This window comes from Anomaloglossus baeobatrachus, chromosome 9 (assembly GCF_048569485.1).
Source record: "Anomaloglossus baeobatrachus isolate aAnoBae1 chromosome 9, aAnoBae1.hap1, whole genome shotgun sequence".
In the NCBI taxonomy this organism is placed as follows: Eukaryota; Metazoa; Chordata; class Amphibia; order Anura; family Aromobatidae; genus Anomaloglossus; species Anomaloglossus baeobatrachus.
In genome coordinates, this window is record NC_134361.1 from 16396513 (window position 1) to 16416096 (window position 19584).

At 57.6% G+C, this 19584-nt stretch overlaps 1 protein-coding gene across 2 annotated transcripts in view; it reads right to left on the reverse strand.

Annotated features, from left to right (window-relative positions):
* Nucleotides 1-19584, reverse strand: part of TENT5D (terminal nucleotidyltransferase 5D) — a 52889-nt gene that overhangs the window by 14948 nt on the left and 18357 nt on the right. Inside the window, exon 1 of one of the 2 annotated variants that reach the window (XM_075323093.1) lies at nucleotides 4826-5033. The exons of the other annotated variant lie outside the window; for it this stretch is intronic. The gene's annotated coding sequence lies outside the window, so the exon portion shown is untranslated. Of the gene's footprint in view, nucleotides 1-4825; nucleotides 5034-19584 lie in introns of those variants that run through there. 2 annotated transcript variants of the gene reach the window in all.

The window sequence follows — 19584 nt, forward strand, 5'->3', positions numbered from 1 at the left end:
CCCAGTCAGCCGCCGACATCGGGGCCCAGTCAGCCGCCGACATCGGGGCCCAGTCAGCCGCCGACATTGGGGCCCAACTTCCCGCCGACATCGGAGCCCAACTTCCCGCCGACATCGGGGCCAGTCAGCCACCGAAATCAAGACCATCACCCGCCGAGATCGTGGCGATCACCCGACGAGATCGGAGCCAGTCACCGTGATCCGGCCCAATCACCCACTGAGATACAGCATCACCCCGGCCAATACTATAACATAAAGGGGCAATAACACACGGCGCAGCCAAATAACCTCCGGTATAATAATATAACACACAGCGCAGCACCACATCCCCCAGTATAATAATATAACACACGGCGCAGCACCACAATAGTATTATTAGACTAATGTACAGAATACAATGCACCGACATAAAACACAACGCACTACAACTCCCAGGACAATAGATCATACATCACATCACACAGTGTAATATAGTTGCCTGTAGAAGGGCCCCGATCCCCATTAATTCGGGGTCAGTGGGGCGCACAAGGACGCAGGTCTGGGGTATACGATGCGGGGGTGACACTGACATTAGACTCCAGGTCACCCCGTTATCTCCGCTCCTGTAATATGTGGCCAGATGTTGCGGTGACTGATGGCGGATATGACTGCGCAGATTACATTAGTATCGCTGTTAGCGGCTTTGGTTGGAGATCGGCGTCACATCTCTGCGCTGTCATGTATCACTGCTCTATTATGTATCACTCCTCTATTACAGCCTCGGAGTTTATAAGGCAGCAGCACCGAGCGCTGCGCTCAGTCATTTACTGGCAGCACCGGCAATTAACCCTTCAGAGACTGAAGGCGTTTAGTAAAATTGAGAACAATGTAGGGTGGTGCGCATCACTGCACGGTCACGTATATAGCTATGATCATGGTCACAGATTATAGCATTAGTGTAGATCTTACACATACATTATACCACGTATACATCGGTCTATGTTATATATAATGTATATATTCACTCCATGGGGCGCGGACAGCAGTGACTCCCGCAGCTGCCACAATGTTTTCACGTTTTAGTGATCTGAGGACCAGGATGAAGATTGACGACGAAGGAACAACGGTGGGTGGAAGATGGGATCAAGCCAAGCAAAACGGGGCATACGCCGCTACTGTGTAGGGGGGAGATATATATCGAGACATGAAGCATGGTTGGAGTTTAGAAATTAAGGTCTTTATTATTAAAGGGAAAAAGAAATCCAAACCTATACGGACCTGTGTGAAAAACTGCTTTCCCCCCTCCCCATTAAAAACATAAATGAACCGTGGTCTATCACATCTTTGGGAAGCAGAGTTCCTAGCCACAGCCAGGCCGGATTACTGCCACACCTGTTCTCAATCAAGAAATCACTTAAACAGGACCTGCCTGACAAAGTGAAGCAGACCAAAAGATCCTCAAAAGCTAAACATCATTCAGCGATCCAAAGAAATTCAGGAACAAACGAGAAACAAAGTAATAGACAACTATCAGTCTGGAAAAGGTTATAAAGACATTTCTAAAGCTTTGGGACTCCAGCGAATCAGTGAGAGCAGTTATCCACAAACGGCAAAAACATGGGACAGTGGTTGACCTTCCCGGGCCGACCATAATTACCCCAAAAGCACAGCGACCACTCATCATAAAAGACCCCACAACAACAACATCCAAAGAGCTGCAGGCCTTACTTGGCTCAGGCAAGGTCAGTGTTCATGACTCCACCAAAGACTGGGAAAACAAGGGGGCATAGCAGAGCTCAAAGATGAAAACCCACTGCTGAGCAAAAGGAACATAAAGGCTATTTTCAGCTTTGCCAGAAAACATTTTGATGAAACCCAAGACTTTTGGGAGAATATTCTGTGGACTGATGAGACAAAAGATGAACTTTTTAGAAAGTTATATTGGGTGTAGAAGTAACACAGCATTTTGGAAAACATCATACCAACAGTAAAATATGGTGGTGGTAGTCTGTGGTCTGGGACTGTTCTGCTGCTTTAGAAGACTTGTGGTGGTAAATGGAACCATAAATTCTGCTGTCTACAAAAAAATACTGAAGAACCGTATAGAAACTTAACTCTATCACCAGCAGAGATGAGCAAACCTGTAGAGGTTCGGTGGCAGCAGTTGTAATGAAACGCCACTGGTTCAAACTTGGCCCGAGCCCTGTTGGAAGTCAACTGATTGGCAGTTTGAGCCATAAGCAGATCACATCCGGGGGAAGGTGGGTGGGCTTTTTCACATTTCGAACTTTGAACCCAGAGTTTAGTTTTTTGGTAGTTGGTTTTCAGCATCATACCAAGGGGAAATGCAGGTATATAAAGACGCAAAGGGTAACGTTCAAAAAGTCGTGATCTCCAGGACTGTAATACAAAACCCCTAAAATAAGAATCCAATAAATAGGATTTCATAAAAGCAAGAATGAGAGTGCAAAATCTACAGGGAAGGGTGCAACAATCTCACCTATAGTCCTATATAGTCCTATAGGGGACCAGAGAACAGCACGATGGGAACATGAGCTCAGCTCTTCTAGACTCCTTAGAATGACTTCTTATTTACAAACAGCCCCTCAGGTGTTTATCATCTTTTTGGCCACTCGTAAACCCCAGTATTTATTCAGGAAACGGCAATATTAGTATTTATATAGTATGTATACATCCGATACATTCCTCTGTTGTTACAGAATGTTTCCTGCATCTGTCTCTGGCAGTATTAGGCATTTCTACAGCAATGAACCATTATTATCTTCAGCAGAGTTCAATGAGTCCTGCTGAACGTGACCCCCCCAGTGATGAACGAATGTGATTCCCCCAGTGATGAACGAACGTGATCCCCCCAGTGATGAACGAATGTGATTCCCCCCAGTGATGAACGAACGTGATCCCCCCAGTGATGAACGAACGTGATCCCCCCAGTGATGAACGAACGTGATCCCCCCAGTGATGAACGAACGTGATCCCCCCAGTGATGAACGAATGTGATCCCCCCCCCAGTGATGAACGAATGTGATCCCCCCAGTGATGAACGAACGTGATCCCCCCAGTGATGAACGAACGTGATCCCCCCAGTGATGAACGAACGTGATCCCCCCAGTGATGAACGAACGTGATCCCCCCAGTGATGAACGAACGTGATCCCCCCAGTGATGAACGAACGTGATCCCCCCAGTGATGAACGAATGTGATTCCCCCCAGTGATGAACGAACGTGATCCCCCCAGTGATGAACAAACGTGATCCCCCCAGTGATGAACAAACGTGATCCCCCCAGTGATGAACAAACGTGATCCCCCCAGTGATGAACGAACGTGATCCCCCCAGTGATGAACGAACGTGATCCCCCCAGTGATGAACGAACGTGATCCCCCCAGTGATGAACGAACGTGATCCCCCCAGTGATGAACGAACGTGATCCCCCCAGTGATGAACGAACGTGATCCCCCCAGTGATGAACGAACGTGATCCCCCCCAGTGATGAATGAACGTGATCCCCCCCAGTGATGAACGTGATCCCCCCCAGTGATGAACGTGATCCCCCCCCAGTGATGAACGTGATCCCCCCCCCCAGTGATGAACGTGATCCCCCCCCCAGTGATGAACGTGATCCCCCCCCCAGTGATGAACGTGATCCCCCCCCCAGTGATGAACGTGATCCCCCCCCCCAGTGATGAACGTGATCCCCCCCAGTGATGAACGTGATCCCCCCCCCAGTGATGAACGTGATCCCCCCCCAGTGATGAACGTGATCCCCCCCCAGTGATAAACGTGATCCCCCCCCAGTGATAAACGTGAACCCCCCCAGTGATAAACGTGATCCCCCCCAGTGATGAACGTGATCCCCCCCCAGTGATGAACGTGATCCCCCCCCCCAGTGATGAACGTGATCCCCCCCCCAGTGATGAACGTGATCCCCCCCCAGTGATGAACGTGATCCCCCCCCAGTGATGAACGTGATCCCCCCCAGTGATGAACGTGATCCCCCCCCAGTGATGAACGTGATCCCCCCCAGTGATGAACGTGATCCCCCCCAGTGATGAACGTGATCCCCCCCAGTGATGAACGTGATCCCCCCAGTGATCCCCCCCTGTCTCTGCCCCGGTCCCCCCCTGTCTCTGCCCCGGTCCCCTCCTGTCTCTGCCCCGGTCCCCTCCTGTCTCTGCCCCGGTCCTCTCCTGTCTCTGCCCCGGTCCTCACCTGTCTCTGCCCCGGTCCTCTCCTGTCTCTGCCCCGGTCCTCTCCTGTCTCTGCCCCGGTCCTCTCCTGTCTCCGCCCCGGTCCTCTCCTGTCTCCGCCCCGGTCCTCTCCTGTCTCCGCCCCGGTCCTCACCTGTCTCTGCCCCGGTCCCCCCCTGTCTCTGCCCCGGTCCCCTCCTGTCTCTGCCCCGGTCCTCACCTGTCTCTGCCCCGGTCCCCTCCTGTCTCTGCCCCGGTCCCCCCCCTGTCTCTGCCCCGGTCCCCTCCTGTCTCTGCCCCGGTCCCCTCCTGTCTCTGCCCCGGTCCCCTCCTGTCTCTGCCCCTGTCCCCTCCTGTCTCCGCCCCGGTCCTCTCCTGTCTCTGCCCCGGTCCCCTCCTGTCTCTGCCCCGGTCCCCCCCTGTCTCTGCCCCGGTCCCCTCCTGTCTCTGCCCCGGTCCCCTCCTGTCTCTGCCCCGGTCCCCTCCTGTCTCTGCCCCTGTCCCCTCCTGTCTCCGCCCCGGTCCCCTCCTGTCTCTGCCCCGGTCCCCTCCTGTCTCTGCCCCGGTCCCCCCCTGTCTCTGCCCCGGTCCTCTCCTGTCTCTGCCCCGGTCCCCCCCTGTCTCTGCCCCTGTCCTCACCTGTCTCTGCCCCCGCACACCTCCCCGCAGGACGCTCCGGCTGTCGGGAGAGATGTGCGGGCCTCGGGGTCGGTGTTGCGGCCAGTGCTGGCGGTGCGGCGGGAGCGCTTCCCGGGAGCGCCGGAGCCGAGGAGTGAAGAGCTGGAATAGCGGAGCCTCCACCTCAGCTGCTCATTATCTGCTCGGCGTAATCCTGTCTCCATGACTACGAGACGTCACAAACACGAGCCCGCCCTACAGACAGGACCGCCCACCTGTGACGTCACAGGGAAACTTACTATAAAAGGCGCGTGAGCCGTACGTATGTCAGGAGAGTGGAGTCAGGAGCTGAGAGCACCGGGCACCGGGCACCGACTGCGCTGAGGGAACGGGATGGTTGTAATAACGCAAAAATTGTGCTGGCGTCACAAGCTTGGCCGGTGATTGGCTGCAGCAGTCACTTGACTGATGTACGGCACGTGACCATAGCGCCTGACTGCCTATCTCTTATACCATGGAGGTTGCTCTTCAGTAGAGAGGCGCTGAGCTCGCTGGTTACACTTCAGTACCGAGGCGCTGAGCTCGCTGGTTACTCTTCAGTATTGAGGCGCTGAGCTCGCTGGTTACTCTTCAGTATTGAGGCGCTGAGCTCGCTGGTTACTCTTCAGTAGAGAGGCGCTGAGCTCGCTGGTTACTCTTCAGTAGAGAGGCGCTGAGCTCGCTGGTTACTCTTCAGTAGAGAGGCGCTGAGCTCGCTGGTTGCTCTTCAGTAGAGAGGCGCTGAGCTCGCTGGTTGCTCTTCAGTAGAGAGGCGCTGAGCTCGCTGGTTACTCTTCAGTAGAGAGGCGCTGAGCTCGCTGGTTGCTCTTCAGTAGAGAGGCGCTGAGCTCGCTGGTTGCTCTTCAGTACCGAGGCGCTGAGCTCGCTGGTTACACTTCAGTACCGAGGCGCTGAGCTCGCTGGTTACTCTTCAGTATTGAGGCGCTGAGCTCGCTGGTTACTCTTCAGTAGAGAGGCGCTGAGCTCGCTGGTTACTCTTCAGTAGAGAGGCGCTGAGCTCGCTGGTTACTCTTCAGTAGAGAGGCGCTGAGCTCGCTGGTTGCTCTTCAGTAGAGAGGCGCTGAGCTCGCTGGTTGCTCTTCAGTAGAGAGGCGCTGAGCTCGCTGGTTACTCTTCAGTAGAGAGGCGCTGAGCTCGCTGGTTACTCTTCAGTATTGAGGCGCTGAGCTCGCTGGTTACTCTTCAGTACCGAGACACTGACCTTGCTGGTTGTTCTTCAGTATCGAGGCGCTGAGCTCGCTGGTTGTGCTTCAGTATCGAGGCGCTGAGCTCGCTGGTTACTCTTCAGTATCGAGGCGCTGAGCTCGCTGGTTGCTCTTCAGTAGAGAGGCGCTGAACTCGCTGGTTACTCTTCAGTATCGAGGCGCTGACCTCGCTGGTTGTTCTTCAGTATCGAGGCGCTGAGCTCGCTGGTTGTGCTTCAGTACAGAGGCGCTGAGCTCGCTGGTTACTCTTCAGTACAGAGGCGCTGAGCTCGCTGGTTACACTTCAGTACCGAGGCGCTGAGCTCGCTGGTTACTCTTCAGTACCGAGGCGCTGAGCTCGCTGGTTACTCTTCAGTATTGAGGCGCTGAGCTCGCTGGTTGCTCTTCAGTATTGAGGCGCTGAGCTCGCTGGTTGCTCTTCAGTACTGAGGCGCTGAGCTCGCTGGTTGTGCTTCAGTATCGAGGCGCTGAGCTCGCTGGTTGTGCTTCAGTATCGAGGCGCTGAGCTCGCTGGTTACTCTTCAGTACAGAGGCGCTGAGCTCGCTGGTTGCTCTTCAGTACCGAGGCGCTGAGCTCGCTGGTTGTGCTTCAGTATTGAGGCGCTGAGCTCGCTGGTTGTGCTTCAGTATTGAGGCGCTGAGCTCGCTGGTTGTGCTTCAGTATTGAGGCGCTGAGCTCGCTGGTTGTGCTTCAGTATCGAGGCGCTGAGCTCGCTGGTTGTGCTTCAGTACCGAGGCGCTGAGCTCGCTGGTTGCTCTTCAGTACCGAGGCGCTGAGCTCGCTGGTTGTGCTTCAGTATTGAGGCGCTGAGCTCGCTGGTTGTGCTTCAGTATTGAGGCGCTGAGCTCGCTGGTTGTGCTTCAGTATCGAGGCGCTGAGCTCGCTGGTTGTGCTTCAGTATTGAGGCGCTGAGCTCGCTGGTTGCTCTTCAGTATTGAGGCGCTGAGCTCGCTGGTTGTGCTTCAGTATTGAGGCGCTGAGCTCGCTGGTTGTGCTTCAGTATCGAGGCGCTGAGCTCGCTGGTTGTTCTTCAGTATCGAGGCGCTGACCTCGCTGGTTGTTCTTCAGTATCGAGGCGCTGAGCTCGCTGGTTGTGCTTCAGTATCGAGGCGCTGAGCTCGCTGGTTACTCTTCAGTATCGAGGCGCTGAGCTCGCTGGTTGCTCTTCAGTATCGAGGCGCTGACCTCGCTGGTTGTTCTTCAGTATCGAGGCGCTGAGCTCGCTGGTTGTGCTTCAGTACAGAGGCGCTGAGCTCGCTGGTTACTCTTCAGTACAGAGGCGCTGAGCTCGCTGGTTACACTTCAGTACCGAGGCGCTGAGCTCGCTGGTTACTCTTCAGTACCGAGGCGCTGAGCTCGCTGGTTACTCTTCAGTATTGAGGCGCTGAGCTCGCTGGTTGCTCTTCAGTATTGAGGCGCTGAGCTCGCTGGTTGCTCTTCAGTACTGAGGCGCTGAGCTCGCTGGTTGTGCTTCAGTATCGAGGCGCTGAGCTCGCTGGTTGTGCTTCAGTATCGAGGCGCTGAGCTCGCTGGTTACTCTTCAGTACAGAGGCGCTGAGCTCGCTGGTTGCTCTTCAGTACCGAGGCGCTGAGCTCGCTGGTTGTGCTTCAGTATTGAGGCGCTGAGCTCGCTGGTTGTGCTTCAGTATTGAGGCGCTGAGCTCGCTGGTTGTGCTTCAGTATTGAGGCGCTGAGCTCGCTGGTTGTGCTTCAGTATCGAGGCGCTGAGCTCGCTGGTTGTGCTTCAGTACCGAGGCGCTGAGCTCGCTGGTTGCTCTTCAGTACCGAGGCGCTGAGCTCGCTGGTTGCTCTTCAGTACCGAGGCGCTGAGCTCGCTGGTTGTGCTTCAGTATTGAGGCGCTGAGCTCGCTGGTTGTGCTTCAGTATTGAGGCGCTGAGCTCGCTGGTTGTGCTTCAGTATCGAGGCGCTGAGCTCGCTGGTTGTGCTTCAGTATTGAGGTGCTGAGCTCGCTGGTTGCTCTTCAGTATTGAGGCGCTGAGCTCGCTGGTTGTGCTTCAGTATTGAGGCGCTGAGCTCGCTGGTTGTGCTTCAGTATCGAGGCGCTGAGCTCGCTGGTTGTGCTTCAGTACCGAGGCGCTGAGCTCGCTGGTTGCTCTTCAGTACCGAGGCGCTGAGCTCGCTGGTTGTGCTTCAGTATTGAGGCGCTGAGCTCGCTGGTTGCTCTTCAGTATTGAGGCGCTGAGCTCGCTGGTTGTGCTTCAGTATCGAGGCGCTGAGCTCGCTGGTTGTGCTTCAGTATCGAGGCGCTGAGCTCGCTGGTTGTGCTTCAGTACCGAGGCGCTGAGCTCGCTGGTTGTGCTTCAGTATCGAGGCGCTGAGCTCGCTGGTTGTGCTTCAGTATAGAGGTGCTGAGCTCGCTGGTTGTGCTTCAGTATCGAGGCGCTGAGCTCGCTGGTTGTGCTTCAGTACCGAGGCGCTGAGCACAGCATCCTTACATACTGCACCCGCAGCCAGGAGGTGAGGCATCATGAATCCTCAGGGCAGATTATACACAGAGGCTGGAAACCATCAGTAAGCTGCTGCTCTGTAGGGCAGAGGACGCTCCTCCTCCCTGACTGTTTCCTCTCTGGATTCGTGTATTACTCCCATCATCCGGTGCCCAGAGCTCAGCGCAGGTGACCGTTACCCAATGTCCCCCGTCCTCTAGATCCTGAATTATTGTATTCAGTGATGTCATCACCAGGGGGCGGAGCTGACAACTCTTCACACATGTAGACAGGTTGTCAGCAGTGATGGTTGTCGCAGCTCTGAGGGCAGGAGGATTGCAGCCGCTCTGGGTTTGGGGAAAGCTGGGTGTCTGAGTCCTTTCTGTACAATATTGTGGCTCCGGCGTCTTATTCCCGGAGTTCTCCTGATGTAGCGGGGGGGGGGGGCTCTGATTTTAGTATTGGGAGAGACCGTGCTCCCCGCCCCCGCTCGCACAGGCTTCCATACATCGCCTGCGGCGTCAACGGGTTTAATGCGATGAATTTATGGAAAGTCACAGTGCGCAGAGGGAATTCATGGCGGCGGCTGCGGATGACTCATGGAGGGGGCTGCAGGGACCGCGACATTTACATCTCTGCCTCCATTAACTCTTATGTAGGTCACATCTGTGGGAGCGAAACCCGGGAAAGGAAAATATCCGCAGTCTGCTCAGATTAACCCCGTACAGACGGGGGCAGTTGTCGCTCCGCAGCGTGACCGCCCCTAGAGGGCCGAACTCCGCGGCGTGACCGCCCCATACAGGGCCGAACTCCGCGGCGTGACCGCCCCATACAGGGCCGAGCTCCGCGGCGTGACCGCCCCATACAGGGCCGAGCTCCGCGGCGTGACCGCCCCATACAGGACCCTCCCCATACAGGACCGGGCTCCGCTCGAGCAGTGAGGATCCCAGCTTCCTCCGAGAGTTGGAGCTCCCAGGAGAGAAGCAGATTAGGTCGCAGACAGTGGTCTGGACCTGGAGGAGTCGGAGACCCGGTCGCGGGAGATTGTGACTGGGTGCTTGGCTAGTCTTGGAGGATAGCCAGCAGCCGCAGTTCAATAGCCGGGCTGGACCGAAGGCACGACTGGGTACATGGACTCTAGGTCGGGGAGAAGCGTCAAGTAACCCGGCAATTAACCTGCGCAGGACAGGGTCTTTATGGATTGTTCCCTCGAAGCACAGAGATCGGGGGTACTAGGGATAGGGCTTTCCAAGCAAAGCAGCCCACTGAAACCCAAGCGTGAACTCCTGAGAGCAAGCTCCTCTGCAACTCCTAGCAGGGAGCGGGGCCCGGAAAGCTCCAAGCGGACGGGCCACAAAGGACACTCTAAAATAAGGTGCCAGGAGTCAGGTCACAGACCACCAGGCAGTGCTGCAGGAGACGGGACCCGGAGGAGCTCCCCCAAGAGGACAGCGGCCCCCAGAGACTTGGTTTACTACGTTGTCAGTGTCTGCTTTATTGCTGAGTGAGGACCTGATTAACCCCTGCAACCAGCGAGCCTGCGCTCCTCCTGCACCCCTATACCATCATCCGGGGTCCCGGGGCCTTTCCCTACCCGTGGAGGGTAATGTCATCTGGCTGCCCCACTCCATCACCCCGGGTACTCCCAACGGCAGCGGCGGTACTCCCTATTACTGCACACAGGGCCGTATTTGCCACTAGGCACCCGTGGTCCCGTGCCTAGGGCGGCACGTTGCGGGGGGCGGCACTTTCTGGCAGCAAAAAAAAAATGCCCGCCCCCCATCCCTCCCTCCGTTACACTCGGCTGTGTTCGGGGGGGGGGGGGTTGAGAGGGAGGAGAGGCGCACTTCTGTCTATTTAAATACATGGCGGGCACCAGGCATAGTGAGCTGATTAACCCCGGAAGTTCCATCGCCTGCACTTCCGGGGTCAGAGGCGCGCGGGCGCGATAATCAGCTCATTGCCCCGTGCTGCAGCGTCCAATGCTGCAGACGACACACGCAGCGGAGGAGGACGCGTCTGAAGCTGGAGCCAGCCAGAAGAGGAGCCAGCCAGAGCAGGGCGGCGGGCACCGGAGCAGGTAAGGCAGAGGCAGAGCCTAGAATGTATGGGCTCCTTACAGGTTAGTTGTTGATCGTTGCGATGCCTCTTTTTGTCCACTATAATCATGCAAGGGGAGGCTGGGAAGAGGCTGAGGCTGGGAAGAGAGGCTGAGGCTGGGGGGAGAGAGGCTGAGGCTGGGGGAGAGGGAGGCTGGGGGGAAAGAGACGCTGAGGCTGGGGGGAGAGAGAGGCTGAGGCTGGTGGGAGAGAGGCTGAGACTGGGGGGGAGGCTGGGGGGAGAGAGAGGCTTAGGCTGGGGGGAGAGAGGCTGAGGCTGGGGGGAGAGAGAGGCTGAAGCTGGGGGGGAGGCTGGGGGGAGAGAGAGGCTGAGAGGAGAGAGGCTGATGCTGGGGGAGGCTGGGGGGAGAGAGAGGCTGATGCTGGGGGAGGCTGGGGGGGAGAGAGAGGCTGAGGCTGGGGGGGAGGCTGGGGAGAGAGAGAGGCTGAGGCTGGGGGGAGAGAGGCTGAGGCTGGGGGGGAGGCTGGGGGGAGAGAGAGGCTAAGGCTGGGGGGAGAGAGGCTGAGGCTGGGGGGAGAGAGAGGCTGAAGCTGGGGGGGAGGCTGGGGGGAGAGAGAGGCTGAGAGGAGAGAGGCTGATGCTGGGGGGAGAGAGAGGCTGAGGCTGGGGGGGAGGCTGGGAAGAGAGAGAGGCTGAGGCTTGGGGGAGGCTGGGGGGGAGAGAGAGAGGCTGGGAGGAGAGAGGCAGATGCTGGGGAGGCTGGGAGGAGAGAGGCTGATTCTGGGGGAGGCTGGGGGGAGGCTGAGGCTGGGGGGAGGCTGAGGCTGGGGGGAGGCTGAGGCTGGGAGGAGAGAGGCAGATGCTGGGGAGGCTGGGAGGAGAGAGGCTGATTCTGGGGGAGGCTGATGCTGGGGGAGGCTGGGAGGAGGAGGGGAAAGGGGAGGGTTGGAGGAGGGAAGCTGATGCTGAGGGAGACTTGGAGGAGGGAGGCTGATGCTGGGGGAGGCTGGGAGGAGGGAGGCTAATGCTGGGGGAGGCTAGGAGGAGGGAGGCTGATGCTTGGGGAGGCTGGGAGGAGGGAGGCTGATGCTGGGGTAGGCTGGGAGGAGGGAGGCTGATGCTGGGGGAGGTTGGGAGGAGGGAGGCTGAGGCTGGGGGAGGCTGGGAGGAGGGAGGCTGATGCTGGGGGAGGCTGGGAGGAGGGAGGCTGATGCTGGGGGAGGCTGGGAGGAGGGAGGCTGATGCTGGGGGAGGCTGATGCTGAGGGAGGCTGATGCTGAGGGAGGCTGATGCTGGGGGAGGCTGGGAGGGGGAGGGGGAGGCTTGGAGGAGGGAAGCTGATGCTGAGGGAGACTTGGAGGAGGGAGGCTGAGGGAGGAGGGAGGCTGATGCTGGGGGAGGCTAGGAGGAGGGAGGCTGATGCTGAAGGAGGCTAGGAGGAGGGAGGCTGATGCTGAGGGAGGCTGATGCTGGGGGAGGCTGGGAGGAGGGAGGCTGATGCTGGGGGAGGCTGGGAGGAGGGAGGCTGATGCTGGCGGAGCCTGGGAGGAGGGAGGCTGAGGCTGGGAGGAGGGAGGCTGAGGCTGGGAGGAGGGAGGCTGGGGGAGGCTGGGAAGAGGGAGGCTGATGCTGGGGGAGGCTGGGAGGAGGGAGGCTGATACTGGGGGAAGCTGGGAGCAGGGAGGCTGATGCTGGGGGAGGCTGGGAGGAGAGAGGCTGATGCTGGGGGAGGCTGGGAGGGGGAGGAGGGAGGCTGATGCTCTGGGAGGCTGATGCTGGGGGAGGCTTGGAGGAGGGGGGCTGATGCTGAGGGAGACTTGGAGGAGGGAGGCTGATGCTGGGGGAGGCTGGGAGGAGGGAGGCTAATGCTGGGGGAGGCTGGGAGGAGGGAGGCTGATGCTGGGGGAGGCTGGGAGGAGGGAGGCTGATGCTGGGGGAGGCTGGGAGGAGGGAGGCTGATGCTGGGGGAGGTTGGGAGCAGGGAGGCTGATGCTAGGGGAGGCTGGGAGGAGGGAGGCGGAGGCTGGGAGGAGGGAGGCTGAGGCTGGGGGAAGCTGGGAGGAGGGAGGATGATGCTGGGGGAGGCTGGGAGGAGGGAGGCTGATGCTGGGGGAGGCTGATGCTGAGGGAGGCTGATGCTGAGGGAGGCTGATGCTGAGGGAGGCTGATGCTGGGAGGAAGGAGGCTGATGCTGGGGGAGCCTGGGAGGAGGGAGGCTGATGCTGGGGGAGGCTGGGAGGAGGGAGGCTGATGCTGGGGGAGGCTGGGAGGAGGGAGGCTGATGCTGGGGGAGGCTGATGCTGAGGGAGGCTGATGCTGAGGGAGGCTGATGCTGGGGGAGGCTGGGAGGGGAGGGTGAGGCTTGGAGGAGGGAAGCTGATGCTGAGGGAGACTTGGAGGAGGGAGGCTGAGGGAGGAGGGAGGCTGAGGGAGGAGGGAGGCTGATGCTGGGGGAGGCTAGGAGGAGGGAGGCTGATGCTGAGGGAGGCTAGAAGGAGGGAGGCTGATGCTAAGGGAGTCTGATGCTGGGGGAGGCTGGGAGGAGGGAGGCTGATGCTGGGGGAGGCTGGGAGGAGGGAGGCTGATGCTGGCGGAGCCTGGGAGGAGGGAGGCTGAGGCTGGGAGGAGGGAGGCTGAGGGAGGCTGGGAGGAGGGAGGCTGAGGCTGGGGGAGGCTGATGCTGGGGGAGGCTGGAAAGAGGGAGGCTGATGCTGGGGGAGGCTGGGAGGAGGGAGGCTGATACTGGGGGAAGCTGGGAGCAGGGAGGCTGATGCTGGGGGAGGCTGGGAGGAGAGAGGCTGATGCTGGGGGAGGCTGGGAGGGGGAGGAGGGAGGCTGATGCTCTGGGAGGCTGATGCTGGGGGAGGCTTGGAGGAGGGGGGCTGATGCTGGGGGAGGCTGGGAGGAGGGAGGCTGATGCTGGGAGGAGGGAGGCTGATGCTGGGGGGAAGCTGGGAGCAGGGAGGCTGATGCTGGGGGAGGCTGGGAGGAGAGAGGCTGATGCTGGGGTAAGTTGGGAGCAGGGAGGCTGATGCTGGGGGAGGCTGGGGGGAGAGAGGCTGATGCTGGGGGAGAGAGGCTGATGCTGAGGGAGGCTGGGGGAGAGAGGCTGATGCTGGGGGGAGAGAGGCTGATGCTGGGGGGAGAGAGGCTGAAGCTGGGGGAGGCTGGGGGGAGAGAGGCTGATGCTGAGGGAGGCTGGGGGGAGAGAGGCTGATGCTGGGGGAGGCTGGGGGGAGAGAGGCTGATGCTGGGGGAGAGGTTGCTGCTGGAGGCGGGGGGAGAGAGGCTGCTGCTGGGGGAATGGAAGAGAGGGGCCAATGCTAGAGACAGAGGACAAGGGTTGAGGGATAGAGCAATGACAATATCGATGGGGGGGAGTGTAAGGACTCAGAATAAGAGGGGGGCAGCATTGGGAGCTCATTATGGAGAAGGGGCAGCATGTGTGGGCTCAGTATGGAGTGGAACAATGTAGGGGAGTCAATACCAAGAGTGGGGTAGTGTGTGTGGGGGGGGTGTCTCAGCATAAGCGTTAGTGTGGTGGTCTTAGTATGATGAGTGGGGCAGCATGGAGATGTCATTATGGAAAAGAGGAAGGCAGCATTAGGAGCTCATGGAGAGGGGCAGCATGCATGGGACATTGTGAGGAGGGGCAGCATGCATGGGAAACTGTGAGGAGGGGGCAGCATGCATGGGACACTGTGAGGAGGGGGCAGCATGCATGGGACATTGTGAGGAGGGGGCAGCATGCATGGGACACTGTGAGGAGGGGGCAGCATGCATGGGACACTGTGAGGAGGGGGCAGCATGCATGGGACACTGTGAGAAGGGGGCAGCATGCATGGGACATTGTGAGGAGGGGGCAGCATGCATGGGACACTGTCAGGAGGGGGCAGCATGCATGGGACATTGTGAGGAGGGGGCAGCATGCATGGGACACTGTGAGGAGGGGGCAGCATGCATGGGACATTGTGAGGAGGGGGCAGCATGCATGGGACATTGTGAGGAGGGGGCAGCATGCATGGGACACTGTGAGGAGGGGGCAGCATGCATGGGACACTGTGAGGAGGGGGCAGCATGCATGGGACACTGTGAGGAGGGGGCAGCATGCATGGGACACTGTGAGGAGGGGGCAGCATGCATGGGACACTGTGAGGAGGGGGAAGCATGCATGGGACACTGAGGAGGGGGCAGCATGCATGGGACACTGTGAGGAGGGGGCAGCATGCATGGGACATTGTGAGGAGGGGGCAGCATGCATGGGACATTGTGAGGAGGGGGCAGCATGCATGGGACACTGTGAGGAGGGGGCAGCATGCATGGGACACTGTGAGGAGGGGGCAGCATGCATGGGACACTGTGAGGAGGGGGAAGCATGCATGGGACACTGTGAGGAGGGGGCAGCATGCATGGGACACTGTGAGGAGGGGGCAGCATGCATGGGACACTGTGAGGAGGGGGCAGCATGCATGGGACACTGAGGAGGGAGCAGCATGCATGGGACATATTGAGGAGGGGGCAGCATGCATGGGACATTGTGAGGAGGGGCAGTATGCATGGGACATTGTGAGGAGGGGGCAGCATGCATGGGACATTGTGAGGAGGGGGCAGCATGCATGGGACATTGTGAGGAGGGGGCAGCATGCATGGGACATTGTGAGGAGGGGGCAGCATGCATGGGACATTGTGAGGAGGGGGCAGCATGCATGGGACATTGTGAGGAGGGGGCAGCATGCATGGGACATTGTGAGGAGGGGGCAGCATGCATGGGACATTGTGAGGAGGGGGCAGCATGCATGGGACATTGTGAGGAGGGAGCAGCATGCATGGGACATTGTGAGGAGGGGGCAGCATGCATGGGACACTGAGGAGGGGGCAGCATGCATGGGACATTGTGAGGAGGGGCAGTATGCATGGGACATTGTGAGGAGGGGGCAGCATGCATGGGACATTGTGAGGAGGGGGCAGCATGCATGGGACACTGAGGAGGGGGCAGCATGCATGGGACACTGTGAGGAGGGGGCAGCATGCATGGGACACTGTGAGGAGGGAGCAGCATGCATGGGACACTGTGAGGAGGGGGTAGCATGCATGGGACACTGTGAGGAGGGGGCAGCATGCATGGGACACTGTGAGGAGGGGGCAGCATGCATGGGACACTGAGGAGGGAGCAGCATGCATGGGACATTGTGAGGAGGGGGCAGCATGCATGGGACATTGTGAGGAGGGGCAGTATGCATGGGACATTGTGAGGAGGGGGCAGCATGCATGGGACATTGTGAGGAGGAGGCAGCATGCATGGGACACTGTGAGGAGGGGGCAGCATGCATGGGACATTGTGAGGAGGGGGCAGCATGCATGGGACATTGTGAGGAGGGGGCAGCATGCATGGGACATTGTGAGGAGGGGGCAGCATGCATGGGACATTGTGAGGAGGGGGCAGCATGCATGGGACATTGTGAGGAGGGGGCAGCATGCATGGGACATTGTGAGGAGGGGGCAGCATGCATGGGACACTGTGAGGAGGGGGCAGCATGATGTGAGATCATATTTCATAATTGAGGAAGGTGTGGTGGGTATAATTTATAAGGGAGGACAGTGTGTAGTTTATTAGGGGCAGTGTGACAGTCACAGTATATAAGTGGGGACGGTGGGAATATGTTATACTCATGCTATGGTTTGATGTGCCCGTGGTGATCCCCATTGGGGGGGGGGGGTTAGTGCCCTTCGTTTCTCATTGATACTTTTTCAAGTGTTTTACAGAGTAGATCTGCCTTAAACAGATGTCGTGTGCGAAAACTCAGTGTTACGTTGTCATTAAGGGGCGCGACCACTTAAAGTGCCTAGGGCAGCATGAAGGCAAAATACAGCCCTGACTGCACACCATGGGTGGCGTCACAAACTATTTATGTCTTTCCCTGTAAATACCCCCCTTCTTCATTTGAGTGTGGCCCCTGGGTCCAGAGAGCCACGAGCAATCACCCCCGGATCCGAGCGGTTCGACCGCTGCAGGGGCGGCACATATACAGCATAGTGCTTACCACCGAGCCACCTCTGCAGCACGGTGCTTACCACCGAGCCACCTCTACAGCACAGTGCTGACCACCGAGCCACCTCTACAGCACGGTGCTCACCACCGAGCCACCTCTACAGCTCAATGCTGACCACCGAGCCACCTCTACAGCACGGTGCTTACCACCGAGCCACCTCTACAGCACAGTGCTGACCACCGAGCCACTTCTACAGCACGGTGCTCACCACCGAGCCACCTCTACAGCTCGATGCTGACCACTTAATCTCTTTTTATTTGTTATTTTATTGGTGGATACGTTGTTGGAGGTGACATGGGAGAACGTGGCACAATGCTGACTCACATCTTGGGCTCAGACTCTGCGGCCATATTGCGGTTTGCGATTATCACTTTGAGCTGACAGTGTCATCATTACTTTGTAGAATCGGCGGCGCCTTTGTGTGGCCATTGGGGGTTAGGAGGAAATTGGGGCAGAATGTAATAAACGTGCATCTTCTAGAAGTGTAATTTTCAGGGGGTTGAATACTTTTGCATGGCACGGTTTATGTACTTGTTGACATTCATGTTCTCTTATTACCCAGTGATGAATGTTGGTAATTAGCGGGACCCTCGAGATTAGTCACATGACGGCTCATCTATCACCGGGGCACAGAGCTGACAATTTACAGCCGGTAAATATAAACCCGCAGACCGACGCCATGGACGTGCAATGACCCGCTATATGCGCTGCGCTCGGATGGGAGGAATGGTTTTCAGTAAGTCTTCTGCGCCGCTCCCACAACGTTCCGCCTGTTATAACCTGACACAACTGCGCCTCTCCGCGTTTCATCACCGCCGCGCGTCTCCGCCGTCCTGACACTTATACGAGTAACGTGTCGCACTGACAGAGAATCTCGCTCACAGCCATCTGTGGTCATGAATATTTCAGGCCGGAGCTCGGAGATGGAGGATTACACTGTCTTCTCCTCCAGGAGGGATTCATAACAAAAAACCGGGACCAAACACGAAAGGAGCAGCAGGAATCCGATCATATAGAGGGGACGACGGGTGACACAGTGTAACGGATCCGTGCTGTGCCGCAGAGGACACCATGATAGTACACTAAGCTTTAGATAACACTTCTGCAATGGGTCCCCATCATTTGTATCCATGCCCCTGTTTGTAGCACCACCTTTCTCTGTTTTTTGGGGTCTGTCCAATATGACACCTAACAATCGATCAGCAGCACCGCGCCATTGTGAGGCTTCAAGCAGGAGGTTCTCAGAAGTAAGTGGCCACTGAGCTTAGAGTGTCACCAGCAGGTTGTACAGAGACACAGAGAGACTGGAAGAATCACAGAAAGGCAGAGAAGTGGATGGCCTCCATCCACATCCCACACTGATGACCGCTTCATTGTAAACAATGCCCTACAGAACCGGATGATGAATGTCACACAACGCCAGGCCCCCGAGGGTCACGTCAGACCATTCAAAATTATTTACATCAGTGTGGTCTGCTTGCTAGATGACCTGCAAGGTACCTGACCGCACCACCAGGCACAGGCGTGATCTACGTACCTACGTACCTGACTGCACCACCAGGCACAGGCATCATCTACGTAACTGACCCCACCACCAAGCCCCGGCGTCCTCCATGTACCTGACCGCACCACCAGGCACAGGCGTCATCTACGTACCTACGTACCTGACTGCACCATCAGGCACAGGCATCATCTACGTAACTGACCCTACCACCAAGCCCCGACATCATCTACGTACCTGACCACACCACCAGGCACAAGCATCATCTACGTACCTGACCACACCACCAGGCACAGGCGTCATCTACATACCTAACAGTTCCACCATGCACAGGCATCATCTACGTACCTGACTGCACCACCAGGCACAGGCGTCATCTACGTACCTGACCACACCACCAGGCACAGGCGTCATCTACGTACCTGACTGCACCACCAGGCACAGGCGTCATCTACGTACCTAACCACACCACCATGCACAGGCATCATCTACGTACCTGACCTCAGCACTAGGCACAGTTGTTGTCTACATAGCTGACCGCCCCACCAGGCACAGGCGTCATCTACGTACCTGACTGCACCACCAGGCACAAGTATCATCTACGTAACTGACCACACCACTAGGCACAGGCGTCATCTATGCTGGACGAGGGACCAGTGGCCTCAGTTCTGGGCTCTGATGACAGTCGGTTCACGCTGAGCAGAAATGATGGTCGCCAACGATGTTGGAGAGACTTCTAGGAGAGCGCTGTCTGTGCATCAGCCGCTGCCGTCATCAGATGAGGCCTTGGTGGTGGTGGTTACGGTGTGGACCGGTGTATCTGGTCAGTACAGAACGTCTCTACAAAGTGTGACTGGTGCAGTGACAGCCCTGACTACTGGAATAACACCATTAATCCAGACATTATACCTCTGCATGAACAACACTGGCCTAATGTCTTCTTCATGGAGGACAATGCTCCAGCTCATCGAGGTCACACCATTAAGGAACGGCTGCTGGAGACTGGGAAACCTCAAATGGAGCGGCTGCACTTTCTCCAGACCTGAATCCCATAGAAAATCTATGGATCAGCTGAGTCGCCGTGTAGAGGCCAGAACCTCAATGACCTGAGGGCGGCCCTTCAAGAAGAGTGGGATGTCGACCTCCACAGACAATACCTCCACTGGTAACCACCATTATATGTCAATTAAGCAGGTAAAAGGTCTGGAGCTGATTACCGGTGCGGCTTTGTACTTTGAGCTGGTGCCGTGAACCCATAACATGCGGTGAAAGGAAGAGAAACCAACTATCATTATGCTGAAAAAAAATAAGAAATCCATCAGAGAGAACAGAAGTGTTAGGAGCGGCCAAATGGGGCACTAGTGGTTATTGATGATGGAGGAGATGTGCTGGCCAGGCATGCAGGGCTAACAATGGCCCTGGAGCACTAGTGGTTATTAATGATGGAGGAGATG